The 17,804-nt window shown below is 42.3% G+C and overlaps 1 long non-coding RNA gene across 1 annotated transcript; it reads right to left on the bottom strand.

Annotated features, from left to right (window-relative positions):
* Positions 1-5,876: 5,876 nt before the first annotated feature.
* Positions 5,877-17,590, bottom strand: LOC119010917. Its single transcript, XR_005072083.1, has 3 exons — positions 17,470-17,590; positions 6,948-7,036; positions 5,877-6,175 (listed from the first exon to the last, which is right to left on the bottom strand). It is a non-coding gene; the product is annotated as an uncharacterized LOC119010917 (long non-coding RNA).
* Between the last annotated feature and the right edge of the window lie 214 nt (positions 17,591-17,804).

Below are 17,804 nucleotides of genomic sequence, written 5' to 3'. Positions count from 1 at the left end.
TTCATGGTCCGTAGTACAAAGCCACTGGTGAATTATCCTGAGTTTACCTATAAAACATAAAACTATTTCTGTGTCAGAACCATAAATATGGAACACTAGGTGTACTTGCCATTCCAGAATGAAACTGGCAGCTATCTTACAGTACACAGGTCCAGTTTTAAAAGTGCTCTAATTATAACCTACTGTGAATGAGGTTAATGTTGTCAACCTATTATATAATATTAGTAGAAAAATACAAGGATAATGTATTTTGTATTTAATGCTATTTTCTAAAAAAAATGTTGTTTTGTATTTTTGTTATAATATGTAATCATTGCTTTTGTGTGTTCATTATTTGTGTCTGTTTTTAAAACAAGTCCCAGTCTGCTTCAGTTGTTTAGGAGAGTGCTGTTACACTGTTTTGACTTGAGGCTCCTGAATTGTTTTGCGGCGGACTGCAGTATATCATCCAAATTTACATCGCCGTGGGGATGAGGAGATTACGACTGAATTTTCATTTTTGGGTGAACTTTTGCTTTAAGAACCTTATTTTATGTAAGGCAGGACATATTCCACTTTATCAACAAATATCAGTATATAGTACTATATATATATATATATATATATATATATATATATATATATATATATATATATATATATATATATACTATATCGTCTACTATATATAGATATGTAGACAGTGCTAGCAGATGCAGCACAGACATATTTTGCTCACTATGATGGTGACTGTCACCAATCACCTGGTAAGATGGCAGATCGTTATACCATGAACAATACCATCTGTGGGTTCACAAATTGATCCATGAGAAGAGCACATAATATAGCTAGAATATGATATGCACTATATGTACTGTAGAAAGTAGGGCACAATCCACAGTACTTTCATCACTGGTGTAAAGTTTTGTTTTAAAAATAAAAAGTTGCCAACTGTCAGCTGTTTTTTTAAACGAAGGACATGAATGAAATTAAAAATAAGACGACTTTAGGCAAGCTCTGGGACCTTCACTCCCAGATGAATAGCTTCTAAGTAAGAAAATAGCATCTGTTCACAGCTGGAAATTAGGCTCAATCAGCATAAAATCAGATCAACACAGATGTACCCTTCTTTAACAGTAAACCGGATTTCCGTCACTGTAAATCTGTAAAGTGAAGATGCAACAACAAAGAAGAAGAATGACAGCAAAAACTCGGGAGAAACTTCTGCTTGACACAACTCTCACCAGTTTGTGTAAAAGAAAGTACCACCCCTCCCTTCCTGTGGAGCAGTGACACACGGGGCATAACGGTAACAAAGAAATGACTACAGAGTGAAATACGACGTGTTCAGGCTTGTATTACACATTTCAGTTCAACTCAATTCTCTCTAACTACTGTTGAAAACATTCTACTGCAATACGACTATATTATATTGGACACTGTAAACAGTAACATTACAGCACCGGCACCCGGCTCCCAGCCAATTGTGTTGCAATAAGCAGCACAAGACATTAACATGAAGCGCTGCCAATATCTACAAAGCCAACTGCCAGTGAGGGATTTACAGTCCCATGTTTCCCACATAAGCATGGTTTTTACAATAACAATATAAAAACAAAATGTTTCTTGATACCTGCGTTCAGCACACTAATGTGCCTTTCATTTACCTAATGAGTAAACGCATCAAAAGGAAGCAACTCGTAACATGTGCATAGAAATGGTACGGAACAAAAATGGAACCTGTTTGAGAATGCGAATTCGAAGAATAATGTCAACAACAATAAATTCAACAATTATTTTGGCCACTTGTGGGAAACAAAACAAACTTAAAAGACAACATTTTTAATATTAATGTATTTCAGTGGTGCTTGTGTTTGCAAACATTTGCCTATAACAATAATATGACTTAGAGTCATGTTTCTGTCTCACTACACAAGACCAATATTCTCTCTTTTTTTAGCTCTCTTTTGGTCTCCACCGGGTGCTGATATCTAGAAGGCTGGCTGTTTCATTCAGCTGAAAATGAAGATAATGAACTGGAAGGCTCACCCATACATTCGTTTTCAAGTGCCACTCATGTCCTTTATGCTTACTTAGAAAAATCAACAATAACAATATAACGTCAGACTGCTAGCTTGTTAGCTACTGAGACATCAGCAAAGTAAAAGTGATTTTTTTTTTTAATGTTTGTTATAAAGAAAAGGACCTTATTATATTAAAGCGGTTTGAGGTGTGTCCTAGAAAACCCCCCATTTGGTGGGCCGTGAACACTTTGCTCGACCTCTTATTACCAAAACGAATTGAGACTCTTAGAGGCAAGGTGTGTATCGGGATTGGGCCAAAGAGGCTGAAAGACGTGGTGATTGATATCAATTCATCATGGGTTAACCACAGTAAGCACCACCTTTCACATTACACACAGTTGCAGTTGAACTTGCTATCAGCTCTGATCACTTGGCGGGACACAATCGTTTCAGGGAGAAACTGTGTTTTCCGAGGCAGACGGTGGGTGGGCACTCTGAAGTGCAAGACAAATTGCATGTGCTGCTGCTCATGCATCATGCCGCTGCCAGTGTTAGTGTTGTCTTGATCTTAGAATCTTTTTGTGTCAACTACAATTTGGATTTAATCATCCTCTGGGATCTTTTGAACCGGGTCTGTATGTCATTAGGTCCTTAGGCCACTGGATCTGCTCTCTATCTTCGGACGATAACTTAAAGCACTTAAGGTTATGCACGTTTTCCACTGGTCTGTCAAGATCTCTGCGTGGAATCTGGCATAGTGAGCAATTCTGAGCTGCTATATGTACATTTTCTGTAGAAACAGGAACATTTGAATATGATATGAAATCAAAACATTTAATCCGTCTCATAACAAGGCCACATATAACCACTATGCCTTAGCTGCAGAGAGATAACTACAGCTGAGGGGCCACCCACACCACAGACACCTGGGTGAATATATGAAGATAAGCACTCTCATTATACTGCTCTGCAGACCCAGTAGAAATAGCTCTTGTATAGCTGCCATGCACAAGTTGGAAACAAGGCCCCTGTCCGTTTTTAATGCATTTTATATTGAGGTTGCTGTAACTCGCTGCAATGCTTTCTCTCTCTACTCCTCCACCCTCCAACTGCAACCCTGCCACCTCCTCTTGCCCTCATCCCAACAGGCCTGAACCCTCTGACTCATTTTCATCAACTCGTCCACATGTTTCTTTCAGATTTGTTGCGGTTGCTCCCGCGAGGTCTGTTTGTTTGTGTCTTGCTCAGACTAGCAGATCATCAGGCAGCATGCCAGCAACGTGTGCAACCTGGTTCGAATAAAGGATGATTTTCTGGCAGGCTCGCCGCGTTACGTCATCCACGGGGAAAGGTAATTGTCGGTCGACACACAGATAATTCTATAATCTTCAGAGAGGTAGCTTGCTGTTATCCCACCGGGAGAGTCCTGTCAGATTAATCAAAATGTTACCCATCAACAGCGACTGCATGGGAGGCAAGCAGCCCAAAAACAATAGCTGTTTACCATTAGCATTTCAGTTGGATCCAGGATTGAAACCCATCTTCAACTGTAGGGCTAATTCAGGCTGACAGGATGTGACAGAGTAAACAAAGAAGTTCAATACCACTTTACGGAGTGGAAACCCATCTAGAGTCATTTGTAGAAGCCTCAGTCATTGTAATCTTTTAAAAGAAAATCTAACACAAGAGTAAGCAGTTTTCATTTCTCGCAAAATTGAATTTCACTACCAAACAATCTAGCACAGCCGAAAAAAAAAATCAGTGTGATTTTGAATGTATTCTGTTATATTTTGGATACCAGGTGAGGCGATATGTTATGTTTCTTAAGGGGCCTTCAGTTCAATTCGCAGTGCTTGCAGAGGAATCGCTGGGGTAGAAAAGATGCTGTGTGTTTGAACCGCAGCATCAAAGGACAAACTTTTCACAGCTGTATCACCGCACAACGGTTTCTCACATCACAGCCTTGGTGTCTTTGTCATTGAGCAAATGACAAAAGCGGCAGCGAGATGTATCTGAAAAGGTGACATCCATGAATGAATAACACCTTTTATTTGGCTGTATACAGTCGGTAATACACACGTAAATATCACACCGATACAACAGTGTTGAGTGTTATTTTACTGTGTGAAGATTTATAAAATGAAGGCCTTCACAGAGTTCTGACATGTTGTTTTTCAAGGCTCTTCGACGGCACTTTTTTTTTTTTTTGAATGCCATCAAATAGAAGTCAGTAGTTAGTGCAATTAATGTCATTCTCGGCTTCGTCTTAGTGAGGATATGACGGGCAAATTATTTTTTATTGTGTATGCTCATACTGCACCGCTGATCTCAGTGTAATCTGATCGAACACGCACACACACGAGCAGGCACACGCGCAGACACACAGCCACAGGCCCGGCACAAAACAAAACAGATGTAGGACTAATGACCCACTCGCAGAGTAAATGACAGTTGAAATAGGTTTAGAGCAATCTGGAATCAGATAAATGGACCTAATCTTGTTCTGGTCGGGACCCTGGCCGGGAAATGGCTCCTGACACCTGAGACCCTGCTACACGTCAAGGCTCAATCGAGGCTGGCGGCACAAGCCCATATATCTCCATTTTAGATGACAAGACACAAATCTGAATCCTCAAGCAGAAGAAAGCCTTTGGAGGGTCAGTTGTGGTTTCGTGCGGGATTAAAAGGAGGAGAAAAAAGAGGAGGCAGCCGTGGTCAACAAAGATGTAATGGGTGCGTTTTTTCCTCGATAAAGGCGACAAGAGAAATGGCTCTGGTTTAGACCTCATTAAGCCAGGCTAAGGGCTGACTAAAACCCAACCCTATTTCTGAGCGTGGTGTTTATTTATTCCTCGTGCCAGAGTGCAGCGGTCAGAGGATTAAAAACCAGTTCAATTTCTGCAAACTTCAAACATCGAGGGACAAAACACAAAGGCAAGCATTAATTTTAGATCTGTGGGGAGGCGATATTTAATTAAAGCACTTTCATCCAAAGTTTTGTTCCTTGTTACCATGAAATGTCCCATTATGTCCTGAAACCATGAGACGTCCATGTTTAATCCATCTACAAAATACCATTGTTCTGTATTCACGTCACTCAAGCCTGTCAAGTTGATGAGTCAACAGAGCGCTGCAGGAGTGAGTCATAACACCCCAAAATAAGTTAGTGCTCGTTTGCACGTCCGCTCCCCTCGTCTTTAAGTGAATGGGTTTTAGTTAAGTGCCTGAAATAAACATATGTGGCTAACATAAGCTTTAGAGATTTTCACATTTTAATTCTGCTTCATGAATCAGTAAATGGCCCACGACTGAATTACAAAGCATTCACGTGTCTTTAAAAAAAAGGCGGTCGCTAACAAGAGGCTAAATAAGACTAGAGAGGCTGTCGGAGACATTAAAGATCATCACGCTGAAAAAAAAAAAAACGAGACTCATTTACTCACCATTCTGTCTCAACAGGTCTCTGGATGCAACTTGGACGTGGTTAATTATAGGTTTTTTGACTTCAGGTGATGTCACTGATGCTTCAAAATTCACTGACGGTTTGAGTATCATACATTATTTGTTGGCCAAGAAGCTTATTTTCTGCAATAATACAAAATCCAATCCCTTTTCTGCTACTTTATAGCTTCCCTCCGCTTCATTTATTTGAAAAAACTAGTTGAGCTGCAGATTTAGATTATCTTATCTATTTTGTTTATAGGTTAATGAATTGTAATGTGTTACCATTCAGATAATGTCGTGGGCAGGATATTGTGCAAGAGGATGCTGTACAAGAACCAAAGTAGCACTTTTTCAAACGATTGGCAATCCGACAGAAAAATCACTGATACCGATAATTGCAAAACTGACGAAGATCGGCCCTGATAATCGGTCTATCCCCACAATTAATCGAGGAGTTGGTCAAATGGAAAATGAATCTGAAAATGTCTTATGAAGTTATGTATTAGGCAAAGGTGCCCAAAACACATTCACCGGCTCCGCCTTTGCAAATGTGGGGATGTGCTGCTGATTTTTTTTTTTTTCTATTTGTTGACATTTCATATAAGATTAATAAATAATTAATCAGAACTCAAAGAATCATTTTCCTCCCGCGGGGTCTGTGAAGAAGAGTCACGAGGAGCTACAGAGGACAAGCCACCTCTGCTGCCAACACAGAAATGCGCCGTCTCCTGTGAAGTCAGATGACAGAGAAATGTCAGTCTCTGATATTCACCCCATCACCTTCAATCACCAGACAGACAGACCTCATAAGATGAGGGCCAGATAGCAAAGATCAAAGTTTGGAAATTGCCGGCAGAAGGCATGTTGGTGAGGCGGGAAAATGGGAGCACAGGTTCAGGGCGAGACTGAGACGACTCAGCAGGTCCTCGGCGCTGTCTGAATCAACAGCAACATTTAGGTCAGGTGTCACAGACGGGCCACTTTTAATTGGGATATTTGTTGTTGATGCTTTTAATTCTTGAGTCTGAAAGCCCCGGGGTGATACAGAGTGAAACCTGTACTGGACTCAATTAGATTTAAGGTCACATATTGGTTGGCGTTAGCTTTAAATATGAAGTGATTGTGGGGGGGGGATTAGAAGTTCTGTCGGGTTGCCATTAAAAACGTTAGCATTGTGGCTAACATTAGCTGCCTGGCTCGCTTTCCAAAGCAAAGGAGCAACTGTAAGAGTCCGAATTTGTCTGTGAAATTGCCCTGCTATAAGTATTTTGAAAAAACAGAGTTGAACACTATTTTGTATATTGTTTTGTTTCTTACTGATCTAGTTGAAAGAATGACGGTTTTGAACCGTCTCACAAGAGTGAATTGATGGACATCAGTGTGTCAGAGTCTGTCTCGACCACTGTCCTGGTGGTGAAGACAGACCCTGCCAGCGCTCTCCATCGAGAGAACGTCCATCAATTCGCTCTTGTTTTACCTCGCTTCCTATCCCTCTCCCACCTCGCCCTACTTTGCCTCCTCCGTCAGCGGGGGTTCTCCTTCTTTTGCAGTGTAGATTTCCACAGTATGACCAATTGCTCCACTGTCATCTGTGGATAGTGACCAGAGAAAACAATGCCTTTTACTGTTTTGGTTAGGCGATGGCAGACATGCTTCCGTTATGCCGTTATCTGACCTTTACTTTTCTGGCAAAAAAAAATCCAGCCTGGTGGCAGACATAATAGCTAGAGCAAGACTTATGTGGAGCCAATCTGTAAACAGATTGGGTCATTTATTTTACAGCCGGTCAGTATTTACTTCAGAATGAATGGCAGAAGCAACTTGCAAGTTTTTGTTCATTTCTGGTCAAACTCCCTGATAAACTAGAGACTTTCTGACAAATCTGTGCAGTTTATGGTCACTTCCTTGACATGAAATGTCTCAGACTAAAATACTTATGAAGAAAAAGTGAGATAAATGTGGAAAAACTCCACTGGCTTTTTGGTGAGTAATCAACTGCCTGCAATAAACTTCTGCTCCGCCTTACCATTCAGAGCTCTGTAACTCTGAACTCTGTTATGGTTCTTAACTCTCAAAGCCTTCTGAGATTGGCCCTTGTAATAACAGGTGATGCAGTTACGGTAAATGTGCTATCAAGTTAGCCTGTATAATCGCTATAAGCTGTGTACAACTTTCAAGCCTGATTTAGTTTGCCAAACCTCGGGATTTAAAATCTCCCACGAAGTTGAAACAATGCGAAACATTCAACGACTCAACATTCGCTCCTTCCCATAAATATTTATCGATGCGAACTAGATTCAGCTCGGGTGATTTGGGTATAATTCAATTTACATGCAGTAAAAGGCACCACTTCATTGATCAGGAAGTGCCTGAAAATATAAACTGCTGCAGAGAAACGGGCTGATATTGCTTCCATAATGCTTCCATCTCTTTGCTGGTCACCTGTCAGATTTAGAGCAGATTTTTTTTCCCTTTTCAGGTTGCACTGATTACTTTAAAAGAGCAGCTGGTTTTATCCCCAAGCTGTATGACTGAACATTGAACTTGGACGGCTCCCCACACACAGATCCTCCAATGGGGCCCCTCTGGTCATTCCAGCGTCGAGGTTTTGAAGAATAAAAATGACCCTGCTTTTTGCTGGCAGAGCAGCCCAGACTTTGGAGCGAGGTTACCCACGGAGGATGAAACACTGAACCTCGTTTTAAGTTCCATCTTAAGAGATATTTTTACAGAGACTGCATGTTTTATTTTTTTTTATTTTATTGCGGTTGTGCTGTATTTCTCTCTCGGTTTCACTGTTTGTTTTTTATTGATTTAATTCACTCATTTTGACTCTATTAACAGTGAGGCATTTCTTCGACTGCGTTTGAAAAAAGCTTATTACCGTCGGTGGACGAGTGCTCATAATCATCAAAGCAGAGTTGCAGTTTTGCAGTTGTGAAAACCATCTATAGTCGGCTTATTGGAAAAATTCTCGGTGGCGAGACAGACAATAGCACAGCAATTTTTCACATGTCATTTTCAATTTTCACATCAGAGAGTAAAACCACGCCACTGATAAACTATCATTTAATTAAAGCATACATAATAAATATGCTCTCCGGTTATGGCCATTTATCACCTACTACACGCCAGTGTCAGTAAATATTTGGTATTAACCGAACCCAAATGGGAAGGGGAGCATCTCTCTTTGCCTCGCTGCGGGGCAGTGAAGAGTTACGTAACCGCCTGAATTGATCGCTTGTTCCTTAACTTGAGTGATAATTGATCAAGAAAACCTTTAAATGCACATCTGCACCCCCAAGATAACTCGGCGAGATTTAACGGCGTTGGCAAATTGGAGGCCCACAGATTAATATAGCAATAAATCGAGTGTAAAACTGCGGTTCTTATCAGATGCAGACACAGTCAAGTTCATCACTCCGGCAGAGCGCTTCACCCATAATGCATCGGGGGCAAAAGGCTGGCTGAAACACTCCTGTTTGTTTATGCTCAGGTACAAAGGACCTATTACGTGTACAGACATAATACAGACGTTAACCATTTTCTTTCCCTATTGTGGTTACCTGTCTCCGGCAATTTCCATTTAGAGGCCGTGACACTTCAGAAATGTATTTAGACAGCTGGTGTGTGTTGAAAGATACGGATCACATTTGTCTCATTCAACAAGGGGATGGAGTTTGATATACTTTCATTAGCTTTGTTGGCTTTACGATTCGTTACACAGGGGGGTGGATTCAAGCGGTAATAGGGAGTGTGACACGTGGGGGTATTATGATTTATTCTTTTAATTAAGATGTTAAATGTGACAGATTAGTCACGGCAATTACATGCTGATTTGAACATATGTATAGATGGCAGATTAGCCTATGGATGCTCGCTCCTGCATGCGCAGCGTGTGGCATTATTAAGAACCCGAGAGCGGCCCTATTCGAAAAGCAAACTAAACATTTCCTACTGTAATATAAGCCGCGCACACTCAATCTCAATGCAAACATAAAGCAGAGGGGCTGATGTTTGCCGGCCAATTCTCAGTGGCTCATTAGCTCATGTTTATGAAAAGTGGGAAACGCTATCCTCCCATCTTCCTTCCCAGCTTTTATTCCACTGTGTTTTATCTTCTGGAGTGCCTTAATGTACAGCAAAGTATCACATTCCATGGCAAAAAAACCCCAGACATGTTCCAGTTACTCATTAGAGCAAGACAATAGCGGGATGATGACTCAAGGCTAATACCACCCTGGAAATGGACGACATTTTGAACGGCGTCTCAAAGCCCACCTCACAGAACGAGACGTGAAATCCCAAACTCAGGACCAGACATATGACGATCATAAAAATTCTGCACGGGTTCCTCCAATTTCACGGGCATGAGTCTTGCATAAAGTTTAAGGTGACAGTGTGTACACACTGACATCAATGTCACTTTTTTCCCCCCACTTCATTATAATTAATCGCATATCTCTAGGGCACACAGGCTGAGCAAGAGAAGCTAGTTGAAGCCGGGACGGCTGTAATCTGACATTGATGTACAGCAAAAATGGAAGTCCTCGTTCACCTTCCCTTTGTTCCGGGGAAAGGGAAGTGGTGTGTGAAAGGGTGTAATTAATGAACCTACAAATAGCTCCAGTTTCGTTTAATGACAATCTATGTGTTAAGAGGCAGTACCCTTTGTTACTGTGGGTGTGGGAGAACTGGCAACACAGGCTCCCAATAGAGCCTTGACAGGTAATTCTGCATTTTGATATGGTAATGAAGCAGAATGCATCACTGGATTAAACCTGAGGGACTCACATGTTGAGCGTCCTTCAGGGCGTAAAAATGTAACGCTCTTGATCATCAACGAGGCCACTGGCAACGGAGTATCAGCGGGTGCGAAGGTCGAGAACCGTGTCTGTGTGACTTACCCCAGGGCCTCGCCAATGCAGCCAATTTCTAATTGCCGCTTTAAACAGGGCAAATGAAGCTGGCATGACAAATTGCGTCAAAACAAGTCTGTAGGCTGGCGCTCAGTTAATTTGTGAGACACAGAGATATATTTGGTGCCAGGAAGAGCTCGCGCGTAATGAATATCATTTCCCAGGTAGCAACCTGCAGATGATCTATTTTACTGCATGCTGTGCACAGTGCATCGCAAGATAGGCAGACCGCTCAGTCTAATTTAAAATGAACCTGAGCAATGCAGTGTCTCATACTGCTAATGCATATGATGAGTGTTATAAAAAAGGAAATGTTATTGGCTTCTCCTTTAATGACAAACCCTTTGATTTTGATGTTGTATCAGATCGGTGCTATAAAATAGATGCTTTCCTCTTCACAGCAATTTTATACTCAGAGTTTAATTAATTTTTCACTTCAGACAAATTCTAAGACCATATCTCAGTCCCTCATCTGTCAGTCCCCCCCACCCAAAAAAAAAAAAAAGTTTCTGGCACCAACGCTGCCCATCTATTTTCACAATATGCTTATCTCAGTCCCTGAAAGATTCTCATTGTTCTTCCCCTAATCCTCCAAATCTGCAGCATGACTCAGAAGTTAACCACACTCTCTTGTGCCAATACAATTACGTTCTGTATTATCCTCCAACAGGAGCCACACGTCAGTTTTCCCTCTGAAACAATGCGCCCCAAAATGACTCCTGGTCTGCCAAAAAGACGATAAAATGCCCAGCTGTGAGTTTTAATAATGCCCGGAGGCAAACGCGAGTCAAAGGAGTGCCGAAAGATATAATGACGCACTTTGTTATAATGAAGCTTATTGTCTCAAACAACGGTGGGCGACCTGACACAGACGTGGGTCTACAAGCAGTACCCACCTGTTCTCTGTAATAGCACAATGAGGAACATGTTGTGTTATTCTTGGTCAACCAGAATAAAACCATGATAAACAAACTGCAATAAATGAGTCTACGAAGAGTTCACGTGCTGGATGTCAGGAAAGAAAGGAACATAAGCAGAAAAAAGCTCAAATAAGTCAGTTTTCTTTTCAGTGATGTACACAATGCATGTCACCAGCAGCTTCCATGCATGTTATTCTGGATCCCTGACCACACAAATCCTTAAAAGCCAATTGAGATCAATTCGCAGGAATGTGATGCATTCTTTGGGAGGGGCTGGCTCGTGGGAGTCGCCTGATAACCTTCATGGTCACAGGAATTCGGTCATTATGAAAAAGGATGCTGGCAGCCCTTAATACAAAATCATGGCAAGCTGTGACATTCCTGCGCAAGTGTGGGTGCTTTTCAGCAGGGCCCCTAATCTCCAAGGTCTATTTTGGACATGCATTGGTCCCCGAGGTCCCCTTACTCCGTGTCTCTCCATCTCCATCCGACCAACTGCACACTGTCACATAATACACTGTCTGCCTTTAATTACTGTCTGGAAGTATCAGGGTTAAGGGTCACACATTCCGTCGGGAGCCTCAGTGGGTGTGTGTGTGTGTGTGTGTTGTGGGTGTGCGTGCACAAGTGTCTCGACTCAATGTGCAGAATGTCCTTTGTGTGACGACTGGAGTATCGAGGGAAGTGCTGAATTCCACGGCACTTTTTTTTCCCCTTGCTCATCACGTACCGCACACCCTTGACCTGCCACTATCAGCCCCTCGGACCCGTTTTTAGGAGTGCAAATGGCCTGCCAGGAGTCACCGGGAAGCCCCAGGGAATGTGTCGGAGCTGTGATTGCAAGTGTCTAATTTAAGTGTGAGACAAAATTCTGAAATGATATCAGACACAATTTAATCCTCTGTGATATGCAACCCAAACCCAAAAAGGGGCTGTCGCCCTTGAGGTTAAAGCCCCGCTATCCCCGGGGCTCAACTTCTACTTTCCCTGACAAGAGACAAGATTAGCCAGCTGTACTAAAGACCAAACTGCTGTCAGCAGAGGCAGCTAATTTGAGCCTTTATCTAAAAGTCAAAAAGGTAAAATTATTTCCACATGGAGGTAAAACCTCCAAGCTATTGGCTTTTACAGGAAAACATCTCCATAAGCGTATCAGACAACCACGCCCCCCCCCGACTATCTTTAAAACAGTGAGGCTGCTGGTGTATGTGCACACGAGGACAGACACAAAGGAGGCCGCTCTGAGATATGAATAAAACCCCCCGACACCCTGTCATTTGACTACAAATATGATTGCATAAATCAGCCGATGGCCTCTCGTGCCCGACTGTCACCAGCACGTCGTCAGTCCAGCCAGGCTATAAATTAAAGCAAAACAAACTTAGGAGTCGGGCTACAGTAATTGGGTTTGCTGTCTGTTGTTATATTTTCCTATCTGGCGAGTTGTTATGCGTAATCATAAAATTCAATGACTAAACATAATAGTGTTTTCATGATGGGAAGACAGGCGAGCGCAGGGGTGGATTTGAATACGCTTTAGCGGAGATTTAGCCGCTCTGCCTTCTGCGCCGTGACCGGCATCGTTTTTTATCGAGTTTTTATTAAATGTTCAGAGTCGCCAGCACAATTCCACGCAGGCAGAGGTAACATATTGTCGAACGCTGATGCACTGCTCCGTGAAAACATAATCTAGCGGCTGGGCAAAAAGAGGCTGTTTATCACGGGATCTGTTGACTAAACTGTCTCACGCCATTAAGCAGATCCCTGAGATACTGATTACTAGGAGGGACAAAAACATAAAATGCAAATGCTCACAAAGACTGAGGTGCAAGGCCGCGGTGCACACTCCACTCAATCAGGGAAAAACAATGATGTAACACCTGATGGGGCATAAAAAAGTCCTCACACTCACACTGAAGAGTTGGACATTTTCATTAGGAGGACGCGCAAAACAGGGGCATCAATCCCATTCACTGGCTATTCAATACAATATGCATATATAACGCTGCTGAATTATAAATGATGCACTTTGCGTGAGAGCACGAGGACATCGATTAGGCATCTGTCATATGACCCACAGATTATCACATGATCTGCATGGATTGCCTTACTCTCAGCGCTCCACTGGCGACGCAAGAGCTCACGGGAGCCTGCCGTCCAGTGACTAAGATGTGTTGATCCGCTGATGAGATGATCCTTAGTGTTTATCAAGTTCCCCTGACCTTGACTGTGACTGGGGCGATAAGCAGCCGGGGAAGAAGCGTAACTTATTAACAGTACACGGGATCCAGCTAATTCAGAAGAGGTGGAGGGTTTTACTGCCTTGTCGTCAGATGAAACTGTCATTTAGGGCTGCAAATAAGGATTATTTTCTATGATAGAAAATAAAACTACGTAAACAAATTAATTGTTGCTACCATTTATGTGCACTGTTCCCAGCTGTACCGAATACTTCCAGGCTTTGTGGCTTCATTCACAACACTGACATTGGAATTCTAAATCAACCTGGGCATTTTTATTTACATATTATTGTTCATCTTTTCTGTGATTCTCGTGAGATGGTCGATGGCTGACAGTCATGGACCATTAAGGTGCCCCACCAGAGAACACGTGGTACAAGTGGTATGTCCCCTCAGAGTTGCCGTAAGGTGGCGTTTTTGTTGCGCTTGACAATGTAGGATGGTGTTTTTTGCGTCACGTCCCCGTTAATTCTTTTCCTATTAAATCTGCCCAGTACAGCAAACCCAAGACCCACTCAAGTTAGATTTGTGGAGGTGGCGTGTCCTTTCTGCAGACCGCTGTATGTGTGTGTGTGTGTGCTGTCACTCACAGTTTTCCAAGCTTAGTATAGCTAGCCAACTAACTATGTTTCAAGCTCATGATGTTGATCACATCTACGTTGTGGCGTGGAGCTTTTAAACCCCCGACACAGGGATGAATGCTGGCGGCAACAGGTGACAGTTTTCTCTGCTGGGCGAGACAGTTGGAGGTTGGCGTCAGAGCGACAGTGGGAAACAGCAGTGACACCTCAGGGTGACAATGAGGGGACGTGCTGCCTCACAAAACAACAGTGTTCCAACTTCATTCCCACAGTACTCCATTTAACCTGATGAATCACTTTTTTTTTTTTCAAATTGAGGATATTATTATCGGATTTTTTGATAAATATGATGACAAAAGAAAGGAACCGAGCAACACTTGTATCAATAACAGCGCACACCTCTATTCAGTGAACAGCCTTTAAATTGATAAACACTGCAAATGTTGCTGCCAACACTCTTCACTGATCTTGTTTACAAGGATTAGTCATTACCCAACGATGAAGCGACTGGCAAATATCTGCGTTCGATTATTTTTAAATAAACTGGTAACTTGTTGGCCATTTGTTGGACGAGCGTGTTGGCCATTTCTTCCACTTTCCAATCCATGGATTATGAAACATTGAACTAAATGTCACAATATCTTCATGAAGAAGAGGTGGTGATACCTGGAGTAGAACATGCTGTTCTCGCGGGGGGGTGATAACAAAAAAAACAAACAGTTTCCTGTGGAATCCCATCTAGCAGATAGGGTGCACTGTGAGGCTGCCACTTTTTCCTTCTTCTTATCCAACCAAGGCTTAGGTACCTCCTCTCCTACTGAGTTGCCTTATCCTTCTCAAGCATCTGTTTTTGAAGCCGGCCGGCTTAAGCACAGATTAATGGAGAGTCCTAGAGTTCTTGCCATGAGGGCACAAAACAGAAGTCTTGGCTTGAGTTTTGGCATCAGGGCCTGCATGCAGTGAGTCACCATTATCAGCATCATATCTGCTCGGCTGCTGGGACAGCAAGTTTGCTTACATCGCCCGCTTTGACTTATCTCGGCGTCGTACTTCTCGCTTCTTGGGCAGCCTTACCTCGTACTGAGAGCCCATGGGTGCTCCCTGTGCCGGCAATTTAGCTGTGTTCTTTTGTTATTCTGGCGTGTGATATGCTGGTGTAAATGTGCTGTAATAAGATAGTTGTCTTGTACTTTTATTGCCACTTTCATTAACTTCGAGAAATGCTGAAACAGCTTCTGTTGTAGATGGTGCCGTGGTATAGGCCTACTGGCATTTATTACCCAATCAATACTCACCTTAATCTAATTTAGTGTGAAGTAGTGAACTATTTCACTTTATCTCCTCCCCCTTCTCATTGAGCCGAGCTCTGTAAAAAGGCCTCTCATTCTCTCATTCTCCTGCCAGGCTTTTCATCCTACAGACAGATACAATGTTCCCGAAGCCCTGCAGTGACTGTTCTCACGCTTTCTCCCTCACAGCTCCGAAGAAAGGGAGAAAAACAGGGTCTTTTCCCGAGCCCTTTCTCTTTCTCTCCCCCAGGAAAGGAGGGTTAGAGGGGTGGGGAGGGGGGCGGCCTTGATACAGCCGCCAACCCTCCCTCAAGTGTAGCTGCGACCCTGCGGGCTTAGCCCGCTCCCCAATCTGCCCAATCGCTTTTAAAATGTGCCGAATGAAACAGTCCTTTTTTTTTTTTTTTTTTTTTTAAGGGAGCCAAAGTGAGCAGAGTATGAAACAGGAGCCGTGACACAGTCAACGTGCTCGGACTACCAGCCATGATGTTTAATCAGAGATTAAATACACGCTGCATTACATTCCCCAGTCTGGCACAGTGACAGCTCCCTCATCACTCTCCACTATTTCCAGGAAATATAGACTGCAGAGAAGCCCCCTGAAGTCAGTTCTAACTATGTTTATATCCGCTGATTATCTTTTTGCCTGTCACTCTCGCTGATTTATTTATCTCCTTTTTTAATCAAATTTGAAGTTTCCTTTCACTCGCAGTTCTTTCTCTCAACATTGCACCAGCAATCATGGGGCCATCGCTGGACCACACGCTGTGCGACTACCAATTCAAACTGGTAATTCATGCAAATCTTGCAGTAGGAGCAAAGCCATTAGGCTTAATGCACTGGAAACATTTAAACATCAAACACTTATATCTCATCTCTCCTAATCTTGTTGACTTGTTGACAATAGACCAGCAAAGAAAATGCACGATTATTAGCCTGTAACCTCAGACTTTTAATGCATTCAACTTCGAGGGATGGGTGGGCCTGCTGCCATCAGTCCATGTTTACTGTTTGATATTTCTTTCTGTGCGCGTCTGTCAGTGAGTGTGTACACAGCAGGGAGCCAAACTCAAGAGTAATAGAAGCCCGCCTGAACACCATCTATCTCCCCACAATGGCTAATTTTGCTTTCAGTTTCTCTCCCCCGTCTTCGCATCTGGCAATTTGCATTCAGGATGGAGGCATGCGAAAGTCTGATTTGGTCTGATTTTCGCTGATTTTGTACCCAACTGCTGCACTTAGAGGCTGCTGATTGCAGTTGAAATTACCTCTACACACTAGCACAGCAAAATCTACCATTCAGAGTTATTTCTGAAAATTCATCGAATGACATTATAGCGCATATCCCATTTATGTTTTTTAAGCAATCGAGCTCAGTCTCTGGCAACAGATTGCCCTCATTGGTCGGCATGACTGTGAAGTGAGATTTATAGCCCGGTGAAGCTGCTGAATGAACAAATCAATAGATCCGTGTTTGATGTAGTGTGTTGCATTCAGGCACACCTCCTTGCACCATTGTTCTACATCCACCTATAAGACAGACAATTCTTCCTTGTCATTTTGCGAGACGTGACATTCACAGCGCATGTTCGACAAAAGGCCTTTGTGCCTTTGGTAAATGTCTTTGAGGCAGCTGATTCTGATGTAGATATAAAGCGGTATTTCCTCTACCTACTCACAGAGTTGTATCATTTACCAGGAGCGGTCTCATCACCTGAGCAAATGTGTTGGCGCAACAATAGAATATTTAATTAAAATTAAAAGCCTCAGACTGCAGATTCTGCTTTAGTATAAAGTAGTCATATTGACAGAATGTAATTAAGCTGTGAATGAAATATTGCTTTAGATCATTTCTTGAAAGCCCACCTTAAGGCTTGTACTGATTAAAAATAATTTACTCTATTAATTTGGCAGCAGTCTGCCATGTTAACCTGCTTGTTATTGTAAATGTGTGATTTAGAAGTAAAATACAACATAAAACAGCCAGTTTGCTCCATGACATGTTTTCAGTACACACATTTGCGAATTAAACAGCTAACAGGGCTTGGAAATATATGAAATAGAAATACATACCGTATTGCATAGTGTAGGAGATTATATAATGTTTAAACTCTAATAATGAAATGTTACACATCTATTGTCACTAACTTCTTCATGATGTTGTATTGTGGCCTAAATTCTCACACCAAGGTAGTCCAAGGTCACCATGTGTGCTAGTTTGCTACATTTTGTATTTTTTAAATGTGTTGTCATGGAGACTGCTTCAAAGTCCCTCTCCATTTCTGTTTCATGTCCATTTATGGGCCATTCCAAAACAGGAGGACATTTTACATCCCACCCATGAAATTTCAAATAATACATTTACAAAATACAAAATCATGCAGTCGTTGTGAAACTTTTACTTATCC

Source organism: Acanthopagrus latus, chromosome 21 (assembly GCF_904848185.1).
Source record: "Acanthopagrus latus isolate v.2019 chromosome 21, fAcaLat1.1, whole genome shotgun sequence".
Classification (NCBI taxonomy): domain Eukaryota; kingdom Metazoa; phylum Chordata; class Actinopteri; order Spariformes; family Sparidae; genus Acanthopagrus; species Acanthopagrus latus.
Note: the sequence above shows the minus strand (reverse complement) of the source record. Positions and strands in the feature narration are given on the sequence as shown.